The sequence below is a fragment of the Bubalus kerabau genome, chromosome 9 (assembly GCF_029407905.1).
Source record: "Bubalus kerabau isolate K-KA32 ecotype Philippines breed swamp buffalo chromosome 9, PCC_UOA_SB_1v2, whole genome shotgun sequence".
Classification (NCBI taxonomy): Eukaryota; Metazoa; Chordata; class Mammalia; order Artiodactyla; family Bovidae; genus Bubalus; species Bubalus kerabau.
The window spans coordinates 61701080-61721032 of NC_073632.1; the positions used below are offsets into that span (position 1 = coordinate 61701080).

The 19953-nt window shown below is 35.6% G+C and overlaps 1 long non-coding RNA gene across 1 annotated transcript in view; it reads right to left on the reverse strand.

Annotated features, from left to right (window-relative positions):
• The window catches only part of LOC129660029 (uncharacterized), a 50570-nt gene extending 32426 nt beyond the window's left edge, over positions 1-18144 (reverse strand). The window contains exon 1 of the long non-coding RNA XR_008718315.1: positions 18072-18144. This is a non-coding gene — a long non-coding RNA (uncharacterized LOC129660029). The remainder of the gene's footprint in view (positions 1-18071) is intronic.
• Between the last annotated feature and the right edge of the window lie 1809 nt (positions 18145-19953).

Here is a 19953-nt window from a genome sequence, read left to right on the forward strand (position 1 = left end):
GGGAAGGTGGACTTTGAGAAAATAACTAAGGGGTGACAGGGAGAGCCATGTAGATGCCTGAGAAAAGAATATTCCACGTAGAAGGAATAGCAAGTGTAAAGAACCTGAAAGAAGAACACTCCTGTGTTGCTGGAGGACCTGGGCAGGGGCAGAAGTGACGATTGTACATTAGATTAGAGAGATTCAGACCATGGGTACAGCAGATTAGGAAAATTGTTATAAGACCTTGCAAGGATTCCAGTTTTTAGTCAATAAGGTAGGAAGTCACCAAAGTTTATGATCAGAGGAGTGATATAATCTGATTGATATATTTTAAAATAAAATAATCACTGGAAAAGACCCTGATTCTGGGAAAGATTAAGCGCAGGAGGAGAAGGGGATGACAGAGGATGAGATAGTTGGATGGCATCACTAACTCAATGGACATGAGTTTGAACAAACTCTGGGAGATAGTGAAGATAGGGAAGCCTGGCATGCTGTAGTCCATGGGGTCGTTAAGAGTCAGACACAACTTAGCAACTGAACAGCAACAATAATCTTCTATTTTAAATATGGCCCACAAGAAAGCAAAGGCAGAAACTGAGAGATAAATTAGGAAGTTCGTACTTAGCTTCAGGTGAGAGATCCTGGAAGCATGGATGAAGGTTAGGATGGGTAAGAAGTAAGAGTAAGAAGTGCTAAGAGTCTAGATAACTTGAAGGCAGAGAAATCTAGATTTGATGGCTGGATGGATGATTTAAGAGAAAGAGAAAAGTCAAAGAGGCCTACAAGTCTTTTAGTCATGCCACAGGATGTAGTTGCCATTTACTGAGCTCACCCTGGCTTAAGGGTGACAAGATTTTCTATTTTATACATAATGAACTTGAGTGTATATTAGACTTCCAATTGCAGACACTGTGTAGGTAGTTGGATCACATGAGTAACAGATTCATGGCAGAATTCCACACTAGACACAGTTTATGAGTCACTAGAGTACAGATAATAATAACAGCAAACACATATAGTGGCAGGAATTATTCTAAGCACTTTTGCAGATATTAATTCATTTAATGCTCCAACAATTCTATGGCATAGTCATTGTTAAGATCCCAGTTTTTACAGATGAGCTACCTGAGGTGAGAAAGGATAGAATATTAGCTCAAGGTTGCACATCTAACAAAGTAGTTGAGCTGCATTTCAAGGTCAGACCATGTAGCCAAAAGATCCGTGCTCTTAGCCATGATACTCAGTATGAAATGTGATGAAATTACCAATGGTATGACTGCAAAAGGCTAGGGTAGGCCAGCATTTAGACTCTGTAGAAATGAAAAGAACCAGCAAAGTAGACCATGAAGGAGTTGTCAGTGACATATGGAAGACCAGGGGATCAGAGAAATGATATGTGAGATACAGGGAAATGAAAGGGACAAGGAGCAATAATTGTGAGCATTACATTAAATTTGTGATGTGCTGAGCCAAGTCTTATCATAGTAAATGCTCATGAAAGTTAGAAGTCTTTAATATTATTCTATTACTTTAAAACTTTTAGTGCTTATGCTGTGTGTGCATGTACACGTGTATGTATGTGGGTAAAGGGTTAACAGAAGATTTCACAGATGATCTGACATTTGAACTAATGTATAAATGAGAATGTATCATGTATCACAAAAAGGGCATGGGTGTTTCAGGCAAAGAGCAGAAGTAGGGGGTGAGAAAGGGCATGGGACTCTACAAAAGTGTCTTTCCAAAACCCAGTTCTACATTAGAAAAAGAAACACCACCAAAAAGAGAAGACTCTATTACTCCTTCTTGCCTGGAACAGTTTCCCAAGATATGCTACATTTGAAAAATTCCCTGTTTAAGTACCTTTCAGAAAGTGCTGTGTTAAGCAATGAAAAACCTGTTTCTTTACTAAAAACTTTCTCAGAGTTCTTTAAGTATATGACACGCATAATTTCCCAAGCTAGTTTGACCTTATGCTGACCTTTCCCAGCACAGCATCACATTTGAGGAAATACCGACTTAGAGGAGAAGCATGTATACTTTTCCAGGTTTACTAGGTTCACCCAAACTTTTATATACATGGCCTGCGGTGCACCAAACCAGGGCTTAGGAGTCATACAAATATGGATTTTCATTCTGGCTCTATCCTTGTGCAACCACAGGGAAATTTCTCAACTCCTCTTTTCCTTAATTTATTCACTTGCAAATACTGGAATAGTAATGTGTATCTTCCTCTGAAGGACTATTATACAGATTAAGATGTGCAAAGTCCCTGCCTTTAAAAAGTTCTTAGTCTCTGCCTTGCACTGTAGCTATGTCAGCAAACCTCCTTCCTCCACATGGAAAGCTCTCTGATGACAGAGTTCCTTACTTATTTATCACACACTTCACACAATTTCCATGGTTTACACATACATATGCTCAATGCTGCTGCTGCTGCTAAGTCGCTTCAGTCGTGTCCGACTCTGTGCGACCCCATAGACGGCAACCCACCAGGCTCCGCCGTCCCTGGGATTCTCTAGGCAAGAACACTGGAGTGGGTTGCCATTTCCTTCTTTAATGCATGAAACTGAAAAGTGAAAGTGAAGTTGCTCAGTCGTGTCCGACTCTTAGTGACCCCATGGACTGCAGCCCACCAGGCTCCTCCGTCCATGGGATTTTCCAGACTAGAGAACTGGAGTGGGGTGCCATCGCCTTCTCCGCATATGCTCAATAAATAGTTGTTAAATTGGAAAGATGCAAATGCTGAAAAGAGCTGCCATTTTCTTTTTATTCACCCTCCATTAAATAGCTGCTAAAATCATACTTTTGGATCATCTTATTCATAACTTTTTGAAGACATTTTTATTCTTTCTTTAAAGTGATGATTATACATTCATAAATAATGTAGACATGAAGAAAAGCATACTTCAATTCTAATTTTTGTTGCAGAATATCTTTTCTGTTATATATCCTAATTCCTAATACAGCTTAATTTATTAACTCCATTATGCAATTTCACATAAATATCTATATATCTATATAGATAAAGGCAAGATTATCACATCCTTTCCATTTGTCTAGGAAATGCTCCATTCAATCTCCATGGTTCTAGATGGTATAGATTAATGGTTCTAGATTAATAGATTAATCATAGTATCTATTCCCTCTCATCCAGGGAGAGATACCCAGATCATATTCTGGGAAAGATAAATGAGAACATGGAATAATCCACAGAAAGAAAATCATATCAAAGGGATTACAATTAAAATAAATGAATCCTATGAAAGAAAGGAACTTTGCCATTTCATTCACTAACTTAAATATTTGGTAAGCACCTTTAATGTGTAAGAACTGCACTAGGTGCTGCGGATATACTGGTTAGCAAGCAGATGTGGTCTCTGATTTTAGTGAGGGTGGCAGTAGAGTACAAACCTAATGGGAAGACAGATACTAATCATCCAACCTCATCAATAAATGAGAAATAATAACTGATATAGAACCCCAGAGGGAATGAATAGCATGGAACATTATAAGAATAAAATGGGGAATATGACCTTGTGTCTCCTGAGTAAGTGAGAAATGAAATGAGAGTTGAAATAGAAATTATGCAGAAGCAATAAGGCTAGACAGTTTCATACAGAGGAAATGATACAAGCAAAGCCCCTTCAGTGAGCTGTAGTATGATACATTCAAGTGTGTGAATGAAATCAGGCAAGGTTGGAACACACAGAGCTGGGAGAAGTGTAATATCTGACAATTCTAGAAATGTTGGCTGATATCAGACCATGTAAAGTCTTAGAGTCTGTAGTGAAGATTTCAGTATTCATCTTAGGAGTACAAGCCATTGGAATATCATAAAAAGATTTACTCTAAACATTCAAGTTTTTGTTATTTTACTTTGAATATGTTTGTGTGTGCATGTTCAATCGCTTCAGTCTTTACTCTGACTCTTTGCAACCCTATGGACTGTAGCCCACTAGGCTCCTTTGTCCATGGGATTCTCCAGGCAAGAACACTGGAGTGGGTTGCCATACTCTCCTCCAGGAGATCCCCTCAATCCAGGGTTCTAACCTGTGACTCCTGCATCTCCTGTATTGCAGGTCAATTCTTTACCCACTGAGCAAACTAGGAGGCACTACTTTGAATATATGTAGCCACAAACATTATATACTATTTTTGTTCATTTTTTAAATTTTATACTTGTGACATCAAATGCAACCTACTGGTACATTCAGCATCATGTTTTCAAAGACATTTTTATGAAGATGCATGCTGATACAGTTTATTCATTTCATCAGCTGTTTAGTCCTATGTTGTGGACTATTTGGGGATCTATTTGATGATTGCATGATTTTTCTTTAATCCATTAATATATCATTGTATTTTTAGGATAAATCCTACTTGAACATAACATATTGTTATTACTCTGCTAGTTATAATTTGTTATTTTATCACATTTTATTTCTGTTTTCATGTTTATAGAAATATACTAAAATTTGCACTTTTCAAACTATTATGATCTGATTTAGTTTCAAGGTTACACTCACATTATGAAATTAGTATGGATATTCTTATTTCTCAAAATAATTTCTCACCCCAAAATTATTACAGATTCAATGAAATTTTGTTCTAAAACCATTTGGTCCTGGTTTTGTCCCTACTTGTCAACTTTTTATTTGAAAATTCTCAAATTGATAGACAGAGGTATTATTAAAAAGAACATCTCCACACTCTTTATCTAGTTTTATTGATAGTTAAGATTTTGTCATATTTGTTTTCTCTCTTTCACTTGTTCTGTTTCATTCTTTCTTACTCTCATTCTCTTTCTCTCTGCTTAACTATATGAAAATATATTTCAGATATATTTTATTTATATTATATCACTTATTAGCTAAATATTTCAGAATAAATATCTTAAGAAAGACAGCATTCTCCTGCATGACCACAATGCCATTATCATACCTCAAGAAGACAAAAGAATGGCATATCATATAATATGGGTCTCAAGTATAATATTTTTCAATTGTGTACTAAATGTTTTTGAAACTGATTACTTTCAGACACAATCAATATTCATGCATTGCTATTAGCTGTAATGACTTAGTTTCCTTTCTATAAAAGAGCAGCACTGACTTTTGGGGTTCTTTATATATTGATTTTCACAAAATTGAATTTTTTAAAGATAATATTGTAACCTATTTAACAAAATATCTCAAATTCTGTATTTGGATTTCTCATGGTTAAACTGAGGTTAAATATTTATGACAGACTACATAGTTAACTGTAATATTGCATTATATTAAGTCAATAACATTCGTAGATATACAAAAACAAAGTAAAAATTCTAATACATGGCAACCAGCAGAAAATAACCAAGCATTCAAGGAAGCAAGAAAATAAGATGTTCCATATGTTTAGGAAAGGAGAGGAAGAATGGATCATGATAGAAATATGGAAGATATTTTTTAAAGACTCATATTTAAATTTTAGATATAAAATTACAATTTTGGAGATAAAAATGCACTAAATGGAGTTAGCTACAGATTAGATACTGCAGAAAACAAATTAGTGAAACTGAAGATAAAGCAATAGAAACTATCCAATATGGAGCACAAAGAGAAAAGAAAAAAGTAGGATATCAGATAGCTCTCAGAAAATTTCAAGCCACCTAACATACAAGTAATAGGAATCCTAAAAGGAGAGGTAGATAGAAAAAATATTTGGAAAAATATGCTTGTGAACTTTTAAACTTGATGAAAGCTGTAAATATACAGAAGCAAGAAGTCTTGTGCTATAAGCACAAGAAAATTGAAACAAACTATATCAAAGGATATCAGAATGAAATTGCTTAAAAACAAAGTAAGAATATCTTAAAAGTAGTCAAAGAAAAAAGAATATCATTTACTGATAGTAAAGATTAGACTAGAATACAGATTTTTTATCACTTCCCTGGTAGCTCAGATGGTAAATAACCCACTTGCAATTGTGGGAGACCTGAGTTCGATCCCTGGGTTGGGAAGATCCCCTGGAGAAGAGCATGGTGACCCACTCTAGTAATCTTGCCTGGAGAATCCCCATGGACAGAGGAGCCTGGCCAGCTACAGTTCATGGGGTCTCAAAGAGTTGGACATGACTGAGTGACTAAGCACAGCACAGATTTATTATCAGAAGCGATGGAAGCCAAAAAACAGTGGTAAAACATCATTAACATTTTAAAATCAGAATTATATACCCAAGAAAAATGTCTTTCAAATAAAATATAAAGACAAAATAAAAACTCTCTCAGACATATACAAGCTAAAATCTTCAGAATAAGCATGTTTTTACACAAGTTATGTTAAAGGAAGTCCTACAGCAGGAAGAATGTGATCTCAGATGAAAATTTGAATTTATACATAGGTACATACTGGTATATCAAGAATAATTTTCTATTATTTTTAGTCTCTATAAAAGAAAATTTACTATTTAAAGCAAAAATAAAAACAACAGATGGTAAGGTTTATAGGATATGGAGAAGTGAAATGCTTAACAACAACAGCACAAAGTTTGGGGTTGGGGGAACAGAAGTCAACTATTACAATGTCTCCCACTATAAGTAAAGTATTATAACATTACTTGAATTTAGACAATGAGAAGCTAAAAGTGTATTCTAAAAATACTAAAGCAACAACGGAGAATTTTGTTTTATAAGCCAAGATAAAATGGATGACAAAAACTATCCAAATAATCTGAAAGAAGGCAAATCTTCAACTTCAGTTTCTGGATCTGTGTGTATAACACTTTTTCCCATTTAAAAATAAGAGCTAGGTTTTAAAAAAAATGGGTATGACAGGAAGAAAAAAAGCTGAGAATTGGTCTTCACCCAAATGAATAATTGTTTGGCTCCTTTCTGATACCCATGTGTTAAGATGGCATGTGTCCCTCTGCAAGTTATACTGGAGGCACAGGTGCTAACCAAAAATTGGCAGGCTGCAACTCCTGAACTGCAGGAAACCTATACTCTGTGACAGCAGGGTCCTGCTGCCAACATTGTCCTTTAAATACCTGAGTGTGGATAGTTTCTTTTAGTGTAGGGGCTAAAAACAGAGACCAAGTGGAGAAAACTATTAACTAACTGAGAAAATATAAGGGTATTTGGTAGATAAAGATTGCTTCATTGAGAATAAGGGTTAGAAACAAAGTCAAAACTTCTGTATTAAAATTGAGCTTTTCATATACTGAAAAACTAAAATTAGGCCATTAGTTTATGTTAATTATAAATTAACATTCTAGTTATGAAAGGCGAAACCATATAGCCAATGGAAGAAAATATAAAAGAACATCTATAGATGGAGGTATACTTCTTAAACAAATTACATACAGTACAACTAAAAGCTAAAAAACTAATTGATTCACTACATTTAAATTAAGGACTTCTGTTCAAAGACAAAGTTGATGGGTAAGTGACTAATTGAGGGAAAATAATATCCAACTCTAAACCTGATATCCAATGTGTATTAAAAGTGAGAAAAATCTGTGAATTTGAAATTAAAAGAGAAGACTATAGTGCAGATAAATACGGATGAAAAGAACACTGAAGGTCTCAAACAGCAAGATTAGAAATTTGAAAATACTGTGTTGACAAGGAAGATGAAGACAGATATCTTGTTGCTATCTGGAAAACAGGTTGGTGTATTATGTGCATGCATACACCTATGATTCAGAAGACCATATATTCTTGTTTGCCAGGTTCTCATTCATGCTGTTGTTCCAATAGTATTATCAATAATGCCCTCTTCCAGCCTCAACATTAGGTGTGGATGATAAGTTAAATGATTGCTCTACTAATGACCCAGCAATTCTACACTTGAGATTCCCAGGGAAATCCACACAGGTCTACAACGGAATATGTATGAAACGTACATCACCACGTTGCTTTGGTAGCTGGAAACCGGAGGCAACCTGGATCTCCAAGAGAATGATTAAAAAATACTTAAAAATGAAAACCATGAAATACTATTAATACCAAGCAACTGGAAAAAATAAATGAAATATATATTGTGGAGGTAGAGTTGTTAATAGTTGTATTGAGGAATTCTATCTTTATTTCAGGGCCACCTGGTGGTTTGGTTTTTATACTTGGTCAAGAAAAGAGACAGTAGAATTTATGATCTGTTGGGGGCTCACAGGTCCACTTTCTTAAGAATCATTGCATTCCTGGTGGTCCACTGGTTAAGAATTCACATTGCAATGCAGGGTACATGGGTTCAGTTCTTGGTTGGGGAATGAAAATCCCACATGCCACTGAGCAACTAAGCCCATGTGCCACAACTAGAGAATCTGTGTGCTGCAATGAAAGATTCCACTGTGTGTGATGCAATGAAGATCCTGTCTGCTGCAATGAAGATTCAATACAGCCAAATAAATAAGTAAATACTTTTAAAGAAAGTAGTTGCAACTAGTCAACTGGGGTCTGATAAGTCCGGCTGGTTGATGCTGCCAAAGAGATATAATATGGCTTCCCTGGGAAATTTTTCTTCGTATTTTCTTAATAATATGTATGCTCAGTCACTCACTCAGTTGTGTCTGACTTTGTGACCCCATGGACTGTAGCCTGCCAGGCAACTCTGTCTGTATGATTTCCCAGGCAAGACTATTGGAGCAGGTTGCCATTTTCTACTCTGGGGGGTCTTCTCGACTCAGGAATCCAATCTGTGTCTCTTGAGTTTCCTGCTCTTTGCAAATGGGATATCTCTTGGACCTCTAATTCTCTCTTGCACTCTTTGGTTGTGCTGGAATATTTTATATTTAGGTACAAGCTCTGTGGAGTCTGGCGAGTCCTTCCAAAGAACTGAACCAGGGAAATCTTTACATACATTTAGCTATGGGGATAGATCTTGTTTAGTAAACAAGAAACTGAACAAGATATCACACTATACATCATAATAGTCTCTATGTAAATTAAAAACTATGCACACACCCAAAACTGTAAATTTCACAAGGATACATATATAACTAGGGATTTTATATATATATCCCTACATATATATATATACACACATATATATACACATACATATATGTACATACATATATCAAACATTGAGCAGAATGTCTATGGGGTGTGGGAGGAAACAAATGGACATCAATGATCAGGGGAGAAATCCCACTGGAGAGACAGGGGACAACAGTACGCTGATGAGTATGAGTAATACAAGGCTCAGCATCTGGGGATTCAAAGTAGTCTGTGGTATACAGGATAAAATATAATTTCCCACTGGATATATGAGTATGAGTTTGGGTAAACTCCGGGAGTTGGTGATGGACAGGCAGGCCTGGCATGCTGCAGTCCATGGGGTCACAAAGAGTCGGACGTGATTGAGCAACTGAACTGAACTGAACTGAATATAAGTTTTAGGATTCTCATACTGCTAGCCAGTTCTTTCCAATTACAATGGGACATGTACTTGCATATGTTAAGTCTAATTGGCTAACAGCTGAGCATAAGAGCAGGCAGTCCCAAATGGATATGTGATCAAATTAACTTTGCACTCTGATCAATATTCAATTTTAAAATCAGCTAGGGTCAAGTTTTGATAAGTTTAATGATGAACTATGGAAATTTAGATAAGTATTTTCAGTTGACAAGGATGATTGTGGTCAAAATCGACTGAAATGTGGCATAATTTTTGGTTTTAGTTCCTTCTATTAATTAAAAAATATTTTGGCTGCACTGTGTAGCATATGGGATCTTAGTTCCCCAATCAGGGATCAATCCATGATCCTTGCATTAAAAGTGCAGAGTCGCAACCACTGGACCACCAGGGAAGCCCTTGAGTTTAGTTTTTTATTCAAAGAACTTAACTTCTTAATCAGAAGGTTAAGTCTATACCTTTAAAAAGAATACATAACACTTATGAAATACCAGATGGTCTTTCTTGGAAACCTAAGATTTTTTTGACAGAACTTTTTGGAGAAGCAACTCAAAATTATATTGAATTTTGACAGGAAATGGAAAAATGTAATCTATATATTCTGATTACTGGTGTGATTAAACACTTTTGTCTCTTTGTAAAAAAATTTTAAGTTTCCTCTACACTTTTTTATGAAAACTATTTCATCTTTGTAATTAGAATTAAGTAGAAGCTCTAAGTATCTATTAAATATCTATTAAATTGAGATGTATTTCCTGAAAAGTTAATTTTAGTTTTGGGGGTTGTCATATAATGACATGTGAGAAGCAACATTTTCTTTTTCTTTTTTTTTTTTTTATGTTACAGCAAAATTTTATTGACACAAGTGGTGGATCAAGTTTGGTACACAAGCTATGGTTTGCCAAATCTCATATTATGTGAACTAAAATTTGACTATAGTTCTTGTTCTACAATCATTATCTTTTAAAACTTTGCATATTTTTGACCTTGTCTTTAGATATTTAGAATACAAAGGGAAATTAGATAATAGACTTTTTTCTGTAAAAGGCAACCATTGAGGGTGGGAGGCTGGAAGCTGATTTTTCTTTTCTTATATCATTGGGTTTCAAAATTTTAGCCACTAATATAGCTAAGTATATAAAAATTTGCCTAGTTCACAGTAATGGAAAATCTGAACTATTTCTACAGTGAATGACTTTTAAAAAATGTTATTGTATCTTATTTTTATGTAGATATCAATGACAGTCTTTTGAATTTTTATTTGTTCTTCAGTCTTTATTTTTTTCATTGATCTTAAGCCTTTGTTTAAATGTTTAGGTCATGTATACTGCTTTATGTTATAACCAATCTTCTCTCTATTGCCTAGTTTGTATTTTAAATTTGTTGTAAACATAGTATACTTTTTTTTAAATTTTATTTTATTCTTAAACTTTACATAATTGTATTAGTTTTGCCAAATATCAAAATGAATCCGCCACAGGTATACATGTGTTCCCCTTCCTGAACCCTCCTCCCTCCTCCCTCCCCATACCATCCCTCTGGGTCATCCCAGTGCACCAGCCCTAAGCATCCAGTATCATGCATCGAACCTGGACTGGCAACTCGTTTCATACATGATATTTTACATGTTTCAATGCCATTCTCCCAAATCTTCCCACCCTCTCCCTCTCCCACAGAGTCCATACGACTGTTCTATACATCAGTGTCTCTTTTGCTGTCTCGTACACAGGGTTATAAATTATTATTGCTCATCTCTGCTCTGCTTAGCATGTGGTGGACACTCAAGTAGTTGCTGAAAAGATGCACATATGAAAGTAAAGATGTTAAGGATTATAAGAGAAAAATTAGTATAACTAGTTGCTGTTGTTTAGTCGCTAAGTTCTATCTTATTCTTTTGTGACTCCATGGACTGTAGCCCACCAGGCTCCTCTGTCCATGGGATTTCCCAGGCAAGAATGCTGGAAAGGTTGCCATTTCCTTCTCCAAGGGATTTTCCTGACCCAGGGATTGATTCCATATCTCCTGCATTAGCAGGCAGATTCTTTACCATTGAGCCACCAGGGAAGCCCATAGGCTATTTAAAATATTTGAAGTGCTATCAAACTAAAAGAGACAATTTTTTTTTTTTTTTTTTTTTTGAGGATCTAGTAGTCAGAGCTTGGAACCATGATGGTGACCCAAGAGAAGCAAAATTTAGTTAGGTATGAAGAACTCTAATATAAGAGCTACTTGAAAATGGAATGGCAACCTGGGGAGAGAGTGTGCTACCTGTTACTGAAGGTGTTCAAGTGGAAGTCTTGTGGCTGCTCGACAAAGATACAATAGAGGGTTTGGAACATTGGATGACAGGTGGAACTAGGTGACCTGTGATCAACCATATTAGTCTATACCCTGTGTTCAAAGATAAATTGCAAATGAATGTATCCAGAGAACAGAAAAGAATAGTCAAATGGTCACCATTCCCTTTTATATTACCTGCTACCCACAAATACTATTCTTTGGTTTGCAATTCCACAATTTCAGCCCATGCTGGTTAATTAATAACCAAGACAATCTATTTATTTTTGAGAAGTCAAAATGTTGTGTGGACTTATACACTCTAAAATACTAACAATACATGTGACTCACCTACTCAGCAATTTTTTAAAATGACCACTGTATTTTAGACACTGGTGATACACTGTTGACAAGGAAAGACCAAGTTTCTACTTTCAGACATTGAGTTCTGGTGAGAAAAGACAGGTAACAAGCACACCAAAAAACAGAAAAGTTTCATAAGGTGTTAAGTGAGGAGAATTCACTATACATAGTCAAAAGTGGAAGCAGAGAACCAGTTAGGAGGCTATTGCAATATTTCAGTTACGAAATTTTCAAAAAAATGCTTACTTCTAGTACATCTTGGCAACCTGGGGCTGGGGAGAACACCCTCTAATGCCAAAAAACACATAAAATACCTATAAACAAGGAAACAAGTAGGTAAATAAAATATATAAAAACCCTTTGGGGAAAATTATAAAGCTTTATTAAAAGACATAAAAAAATAAAAACAAGTGGAGAGGTATACCATGTTTCTGATGGAAAGGCTGAGTATGTTAAAGTTTGCAATTTTCCCAAAACTAGCATATAGACAATGAAATTTTAAAACTTTAAGGTTTTTTTTAAAGAATACTGAAAAATACTTAAAATTTATACAGAAGAATAAAGGAATAATAGCCAAGACTCTAAAATAAACATCAGGTGAAGAAACTTCCTATATAAAACATCAAGATGTATTATTATACAGCTTTAGCTATTTATGATATCATGGTATTTGGGATAGGAAACAGACAGTAGAAGAAAATACTCTAAAAAGATACCCACACACAAAAACATTGAAAAATAAAAGTAGACCTAAACATGTATGGAGACTTGATCTGTTACACTACTATTTACTGGAAAAGTAATAGACTACTTTAAGAATTGTGCTGAGACTTAGATATTTGTTCAAAATGACAAATGAAATTAAATCCCTACAGGTGGCATCCATAAAACTTGTTTTAAGAAATGTTAAATATTTAAATGTAAAAGCAAAACTTTAAAAGTTTTAGAGGACAATATAGGAGAATATTCTTGTGATTCAATGTTTGGAAACATTATCTTAAAGAAGATTCAAAAAGTCCAAACTCAAAAATATTCATAAATTTGACTCAATTTAAAAATGTATTTTTATTATCAGAAGATACTATAAAATGAGTAGAAGAATAAGACCCAAATTGAAATAAAATATTTACAAAATTATATCAAAGTTATAATGTTTAAAATATAAAATTTCTACAAATCAATAAATATAAGACAATCAATAAAAAATATGTAAATGACCAAATAAGAATTTCAGAGAACAGGGAACATGAATGGACATAAATACAAGGAAAGAGATTAAACCACATTAATAACCAGGAAAAAATGACTGCAGAGGAATGAAAAGCTTTTAAACACTCAAAAGAGAAGGAGAAACAGAGAAATAGCAGCAGCTGATATTCAGGGGGACTAATTTCAGGAGGAAATATAAGGCAAATGCAAGAATAGTAACTGAACTAAACTTCATGGAGGAAGCTTCCACTAAATACCCCAATAGAGGGAGAACAAGAAGCTGGTCACTATAGCCATGGCATCCTGAAAAGCTCAGCATCTGAAAATACCAGGTATCATGGAAATTAGAAGTTGCTGAAAATGGAGGGTGGCTTAAGAGGATGTATATGGAATCTGATATTCCCTGGTCTTCCTTTCCCACCTTTAAAAACAAGGTGACTACCAGCATGGAAAACAAACCACACATATATTTTCAAGAAAAAAATAAATAAACCACAGTTGTTCTAAACACGGGGACACTGCTAAGTCACTTCAGTCGCATCCAACTCTGTGAGACCCCACAGACGGCAGCCCACCAGGCTACCCCATCCCTGGGATTCTCCAGGCAAAAGCACTGGAGTGGGTTGCCATTTCCTTCTCCAATGCATGAAAGTGAAAAGTGAAAGTGAATTATGTCTAATTCATAGCATTCTAGAATAAGATAAGAAGGAAATCAATTTAAAATCATTTTTAAAAACAACAAGAAAATAAAAGAACAGAGAAAACAAGAAACTAAGTGCAGGACTGCAAATGCTCATTGAATACGTGACAATTATATTATATAAAGAAATACATACCAATGTGTTTCTTCTTGAAATTTCAGAACTCCAGAAATAAAGAGTAAATAATCAAGATTCTAAAATGGTGTGGGGCCAGATCACATAAAATGAAACAGAAAAAAGGAACAGCTTCTGAATTCTCAGTAGTAAAATTAGATATCAATAGAAACTAAAATCTAAGGGAAAGTGATTGTCAATAAGAAATTCTACAACCGATCACATTAGTTGAGTGTGAGAAAAAAGAAAAGGTAGCATGCTCCAGCAGGAAAGTTTGCAAGAGGGAGAAAAGAAGCTGATAGATCATATGGTAATCTTTATATTTAAAATTTATAACTTTATCAGCTTAAAATTTAAAGGATTTTGATAGATTTGATAAACTGGAAATGTTAGGAAGAGTTACATTAAACACCAAGCATGTAAGTAAAAAAGAAATTATTATCTCTAATAATGCTAAAAATTATAGAAGGAGAGTAGCGAATTACATCAGGAATGTTTCTATGCCATAATCATAATACTGTTAAAAACTATTGATCATACCCCAGAAAAGGACTCAAGTCCATGGGAATGGATAGTGGCTGGGAGCTGGGGCATAGGGATTAGACAGCAATTCCAGGACAAGGACTCCTGCTGATTGCAGGGAGATGGCCCAAGGGGATGGGAGAGAGGCGACTGTGGCAGGGAATGCCTTTGAGGGAAAGGTAGGCAGCCGTGAAGGCAGGGTGCTACTGTCGAGTCATGCGCAGGCGGTGGAGCTATCACTGTTGCCTTTCTCTCCCCAAATATGAGTGCCGGGAGCCGATTAATCGAGAAAGATCCCAGAGAGATGGCTCTTGAGTGCCTGATGCTCCAAGAAATACAGAAGGACCAGCCAGGGAGGTCCTTTGAAGGCCAGCTTCCAGAGGCTACGAAAAGATTTTAATAGTGCAGTATCTTCTGCACCCACGGTCACTGGCTTCCCTGAATACCAGGAACTCCCAGGGTCCCCATGATTCAAGCAATTGCACCAGCTCCACACTCGGTCCTCACTGGGGCAAACCCAAGTCCTGCAGCGCAGCCTCAGGAGCAAACTCATGTGGATGATCCACAAGCAGAGGTGGGGATAAAACCACAATTGAGCTTCATAGGAGGAGTGGCTAAGGAAGGGGATTGAAAATCCTTCCACCAGTTATACAAGATGCATATTAAATCCACACAGTCAACTAGGTAGACTCTGGGTCTATGGAATATATAAAAGGACAACGAATGTTCCCACAAAATAAAGCACTCCAGTTCTAGCAGCTGTAGACATTAGAGGCAAGAATATGCAGGATTAAGGCCTGATTAGAGTCTGAGCTGTCCCCACAGTAGATCCAGAGACCAGCCCCTCACTCCCACACCAATATTATAGGGCCTCCTAGCGAGGCAGAGGTGGGCTGTAACTCACGGCAGGGGAAAGGACACTGACAGCTAAGACCTGAGAAAAACATTATTCTTCTTCTTATATTTTTATTCATTCCGTAGTTGGTTTTAGATTTTTTCTCTATTGTTGTGGTTGTTGTTATTATTATATCTATTTAAGCTTTTGAGAACTTTAAAAACAAATTTTTAACTACACTTTTTATTTGCTTTATATACTTCTACCTCTACAAATGGCTCTTCACTGTTCTGTGGGGGTTTGTTTTTGTTTTTGTTTTCCAGTTTTTGCTTTTATTTATTGCTCTTTTCTTGGTGTAGTTATTTTTTAATATATATAAATCTTTTTTATATACTTTAATTTTGCTTTTCTATTTTTTCTTTCTGCTTTTCACTATGCTTGTTAGTTTATTTTGTTTTCTTTTGTTTATTCCTCAGTTAGCTCTCTGCTTTGGTACTTGTTTTCTGTTGTGTGTTTAGTTAAGTGTTGTTTTTAATTAGTTTCTATCATTTTTTATTTCCTTTATTCACCAGGTCACTCTCTTACACTTTGTTTGCTTTGGAGTATATTAGTTTTGTTTGTGTGCCTATAACATGTGTGTGTGTATGCATGTTCCTTTTTGTTACTATTTGTCTGATTTTGCATTTATCATTTGTCTGGGGATCATTCTTTCCCCCTAAGTTTTTGTTTGTTTTTTGTGTGTTCATTTAAATAGCCAATACTGCCATAATGAACAGCTTGTGGGATCCTGGTTCCCCAACCAGGGATTGGGCCTGAGCCTGTGGGGTGGGAATGCTAAGTTCAGGACACTAGACTTTCAGAGAACTCCTCACCTGAGGGGGTATTAATTAGTGAGAATTTCCATGAAGGCCTCCACCTGTATCCAAGATCCAGCACTACTCAACTGCTGGCAGGGCCCAGCACAAGATGCGTCACCTAAACAACATGCAAGACAAGAACATATACCCAATCATCAGCAGTCTTCTCAAAGACATCCAGAAACACCACCTCACACAGCCCTACCTGTGAGAGGGGGGAAAAATACCTCCTCTCTCCAGAATGCAGGCACAAGTCCCTCCCAATGTGAAACCTATACAAACCACAGAACTAACCTCACCCACAAAGGGCAGAGACCAAAAATAAGAGGAACTATGACTCTATAGCCTGGGGAAAGGAGAACTCAAACACAGTAAGTTAGATAAAATGAAAAGACAGAGAAATACTGTGGTCATGTATGGATATGAGAGTTGGACTGTGAAGAAAGCTGAGTGCCAAAGAATTGATGCTTTTGAACTGTGGTGTTGGAGAAGATGGAGAAGACTCTTGAGAGTCCCTTGGACTGCAAGGAGATCCAACCAGTCCATTCTGAAGGAGATCAATCCTGGGTGTTCTTTGGAAGGAATGATGCTGAAGCTGAAACTCCAGTACTTTGGCCACCTCATGCAAAGAGTTGATTCATTGGAAAAGACTCTGATGCTGGGAGGGATTGGGGGCAGGAGGAGAAGGGGACAACAGAGGATGAGATGGTTGGATGGTATCACCGACTGGATGGATGTGAGTTTGAGTGAACTCTGGGAGTTGGTGATGGACAGGGAGGCCTGGCGTGCTGCAATTCATGGGGTCGCAAAGAGTTGGAAATGACTGAGTGACTGAACTGAACTGAACACCATATTCAAGTTGGGTTTACCCAAGGGATGAAAGAATTCCTCAATATATGTAAGCCAATCAATATGATACACCAATAGTATCAAATTAAAAGATAAAAATCATATGATAATCTCAACAGATGTAGAAAAAGCATTTGACAAAATTCAGCACTCATTTATGTTAAAATTCTCCAGAAAATCAGCATATAAGGAACCTACCTCAATATAATAAAGGCCATATATGATAAACCGAACTGAGACCAAACATTATTCTCAATGGTGAAAAACTGAAAGCATTTCCTCTAAGATCAGGAAAAAGACAAGGGTGCCCACTCTTGCCACTATTATTCAACATAGTTTTGAAAGTCCTAATCATGTCATTCAAAGAAGAAAAAAAAAAGGATTTGAGATTAGAAAAGAAGTAAAGTTCTCATTGTTTGCAGATGACATGATACTATACATAGAAAATACTAAAGATACTATCAGAAAATTACCAGAGTCAATCAGTGAATTTAGTAAAGTCAAAGGATACAAAATCAATATACAGAAATTCTTTGTACTACTATACACTAACAATGAAAAATCATAAAGAAAAATTAAGGAATCGATCCCACTAACAATTGAAACAGAAGAATAAAATACCTAGGGATAAACCTACCTAAAGAAACAAAAGACTTGTATGCAGAAAAATATGACACTGATGAAAGAAGTAAAAAACAACACAAACAGATGGAAAGACATACCATACCAACATACCATCTTCTTGGATTGGATGAATTAATATTGTCAAAATGACTACACTACCCAAAGTAATCTACAGATTCAATGCAATAGCTATCAAATTATTAACACCTATATGGAATCTAGAAAAATGGTAGTGATTCACCTATGTGTAGAAATGCAGACATATAGAACAGACTTGTGGACACATCAGGGGAAGGAGTGGGTGGGATGGATTGAGAGAGTAGCACGGAAAGATATACATTACCATACGCAGAACAGATAGCCAGTGGGAATTTGATGTATGATGCATGGAGCTCTACTTGGTGCTCTGTGACAACCTAGAGGGGTAGAGATTCAAGATGGAGAGGATGCATGTATACGTACGGCTGATTCATGATGATACATGGCAGAAACCAGTACAATATTGTAATTATCCTCCAGTTAAAAATACATAAATTAAAAAAAAAAACTAGGAAAGACTGTAATTTATATTCACAAGTTAGGATAAATTAATTCAGCAGGCACTTGAAAGCCCTCAGGTAATTTCCAGATTACCAGTAAGATTGTTTATGAAGTGAATGTACCATTCTTGACATTTTGTAAAGATATTTTAATGACTTATTAACATATCCTCCTTTGGAGCCTCCCCTGCAAAGTCAGTCTTCCCATACTTCCTGAAATCTCAATATTAGTTTTTAAAACTGATGTAGTAAATGCAGACATTGTTTATTTGTATCTGCTCCTAACGAAAGCTGCTGAAAATCTGGGCTATTTTGAATCCTGTGGAAGTATTACCCACCAAGAAACGGACTGCCTTTAGTCACAGCTCACTCCAGACCCTCACAGTCATTTCATTATTTATAGTAAATAATAGGCCAGTGAAACAGTGTGAATAGCATAGCTTGTGTAAGTACCCTTTTGTGGTACGTTTTAAGAGGTAGAAGACAAAGGCTGCTCTAACAATAGTTTGGAGCTATAAATATTTGTTAATACCTATTACAAAACATGTAAATGGAGAAATGTCACTTCTTTAATGAACATAATGTGCATATTAAACTTTAGAATCCTATAGAGCTCTTTTATTGAACTTCTGTCAAGTCAGTCAGTGCAATTTAAGTTGAACTGAAATTCAAGGAAGCAACTGATATTAATATTCAACTGAAGAAGCAACAGACTGAATGAGATAAGCAGTTTGAAAAGTTTAAAAGTTTAAAATGTGTTTTAATTTCCATTAGACTCACTTACACATTCATATTACAAGAATATCCTAGTGTATAAAATATTTAATACATTAATTTTCCTTTCAAAATATAATGAAATAAATTACTAAATGTTAAGAAAATGAAAATTATTTGTGACTTGAGTTTTTATATTTGGCAAATCAGCTTCTGCAAGAAAGAAAACTAGTGTTTATTTGTCAGAAAAGTGGGATTCATTTCTGGAGCACAGGATTTGTCATTTTCCTCCAGATCCTAAATATGAAATGGTAAAAAGTTAAAATTTTGGGATTCCAAACTTTCTCAAGTTTTTTTTAAAACAATTTCTAGTCAATAACTTTATTACTGTGCATCCAAAGAGAACAACATAAAACCTTCATTGTTTCCCTACTGTTTACAATTTTTACCATCATTAGTTTCAAACTTGGCTTTCAACACAACCAAGTTCTTGATGTATTTCTGATTTATGTGATGCAGTAGCTTTCTGTTAGTAACTGGGTCTTTTTGATAAGGCAGAAATACATATTTATTTATGTATGCAAAGTCTAAAAGCTAAAATTTACATTATATTATATAAAATATGTATTTAAGTGCAATGTCTAAAACTAAAATCTCATCAATCTGTTGGTGTACTACAGTTACAATATTTGATTTTTTACAAGAACAAAGTTTTAGTGGTAAAAATCACTTCCTTCTAAATAATATGGCTATGTCAGTTGATGACATTATTTTTACATGATCTTGTTTTTGACCTCCAAAGTTTGAAAGAGCAAAGAGATTGTTTTCAAAATGTTCTTGAGAAAATCTTTGTGAAGTACTAGACTATTCACTCAGTCGTGTCCAGCTCTTTGCGACCCCGTAGACTGTGGCCCACCAGGCTCCTCCGTCCATGGGATTCTCCAGGTAAGAATACTGGAGTGGGTTGCCATT